Source organism: Schistocerca americana, chromosome 3 (genome assembly GCF_021461395.2).
Source record: "Schistocerca americana isolate TAMUIC-IGC-003095 chromosome 3, iqSchAmer2.1, whole genome shotgun sequence".
Lineage (NCBI taxonomy): Eukaryota > Metazoa > Arthropoda > Insecta > Orthoptera > Acrididae > Schistocerca > Schistocerca americana.
The window spans coordinates 549,320,570-549,322,938 of record NC_060121.1 but is presented as its reverse complement, the minus strand read 5'-3'; positions in this window follow the sequence as shown (position 1 = coordinate 549,322,938).

The following is a 2,369-nucleotide window of genomic DNA, read 5'->3' as shown; positions in this document are numbered from 1 at the left end:
GCACTGGTTCATGGCGGTAGCACTCAGTGTAGGCCTGGGTAATGCTGTCACTGCTGGAGTACTGGTTATTATTCCTGTTTTACTGCCTCTGTTAATACATACTGATAAAACAAATGTCACACTAGACTAATTTTAGACCACTATATCAAACTGGCATGTAAAATTGCGTTTTAAAAATCATTTTTTGTAATGGAAAAAACCAAGGATTTTCGTCAATGCTGGGGGTAGCATGAAAGACAGGATGAAAATTATTTGTCTGCGCTGACTCAAGCTACACATTCCAAAAACCAAATTGTAAGTATCTGCCAAAATATGATGAAATATGTGCCTAATGACTCTTAGGTGGGACACCCTGTACACATATGCAGGGTGTTTCAAAGCATTTTTACTAACTTTGGTGAAGGGTTCCTTACACCAAAACAAGAAAAAAGTTTAGATAAACATATGTCCAAAAATTCTTCATTTTTGAATTATTAATGAAAGTGAAAGTTTAGGTGACTGGTGATCATCAACATATAAACTCATAATAAATGCTCAAAACGTGTTTCTTTTGCTTCAAAACACACATGCACTTATCGAACCATGGACTGTCACACATTTTCAAATACTCCATGATGGTTCTGAATGGTTTCGCAGGCACCCTTGACACATCAATGAAGCTTTCCTGCATCCAAGTGGTTAGTTGCATAGACCAATTATTTAAGGTGCACCCAAAGATAATAATCCAAAGGACTGAGGTCAGGTGAATTTGAAGGTCATGGAACTGGTATATACACGCCAGTGCATGTTGAATGCTGAGAATGAAAAGTGTTGGGAGCTTCATTGTGCCGGCCGTGATGGCCGAGCGGTTCTAGGCGCTTCAGTCCGGAACCACGCGACTGCTGCGGTCGCAGGTTCGAATCCTGCCTTGGGCATGGATGTGTGTGATGTCCTTAGGTTAGTTAGGTTTAAGTAGTTCTAAGTTCTAGGGGACTGATGACCTCAGATGTTAACTCCCATAGTGCTCAGAGCCATTTGAACAATTTTTTTTTTTTTTTTTTTAGCTTCATTGTGGAGAAATTGTAGGGGTACACCTTCTAGTAGGTCTTGGAGGAAGTAGGAGTAAACAGCACCTGTAAGACATGCTGGGAGAGTGTGTATCCCTATTGCACAGTCATCTACAATTCCAGCCCACATATTAACCTTAAACTGATCCTGATGTCTAGCCTGTACTGTAGCATGAGGATTGTGATTGGCTCAAATGTGGTGGTTGTGGAAATTTGCTACACCATCTATTCCAAACATTGCTTCATCTTTAAACAGCCACAGTAAGTTATCTTTTTACATTCAGAATGAAGTTTACTTATTTGTTTTACTTTACAATTAAATTAGTTTCATCACCCAAATGATTTCTCAACAAGAGTAACGTTAAAAATTTGTTTGTCATATTTGACTAATATCATTATAATGAAAATTCTTATCAACACTTTCTGTTTTGATGAAATTGCCAGACTTTTTACATTTGTCTGATTCTAAAATTTTCTTTTATTCACTTTGGAGTTAAATATTTACTCATATGAACTGTAATATTAATTAGTACAATCATCTTTCAAATACATATAACTCTTCATAATCTTAAATCTTCATAAGAAAACCACACAAATTATGTGATGTTAACAATCCATGTTTTATGTATCCTTATCATTATCTGAATTAGTTAACTGTTTCATTTCTAGAATAATAAATGCAAGTGAAAGCAAAAGATAACAGAAAAATGGGCATAATTGAGCAATATCCAAACTGAAAGATTAATTATGAAAAATGAGATTGAAAAATTGAGATTTATATTAGTTATGTGTATCTTATTGCTTAATAGGCAGGTCTCAGTTGATCGCATTACAAGGTGTAGATGTAGATATGCACATCAGTTTTACTGGCATTTCCAGTCTGTATTACACAGTGAATTACTTAAGATTATGCAATAGCTGAGCGAAAGATAAAAAAAGTACGAGTATTTCCTCCATACATAGATCATATTAAATTATTGTCTATTAATCTTGAATATATTAATGAACAGCATAAGGAAATATATAAATCTACCAGTGAAATGTGTGTTACATCAATAGCAATTTTGTAGACAGAAGTAAAATTTTGACATATTATTTCTAATTATGCCCCTTATGCTTAAGAACATAACAGTAACTGCATTTGGTAAAACATTTTACAGTTAGGGTGAAGTGATTTGTTATAAAACTGTGAACAGTCTAGGTTGAGGTTCATACAATGTATAGACCAAAAGTGGGAAATGATAAGGTCTTTTGTAGAACTGAAACAATAAAAGAAAGGTTATATAGTCACATAACTGTGTAACTGAAGAGTTTCATCAAGGA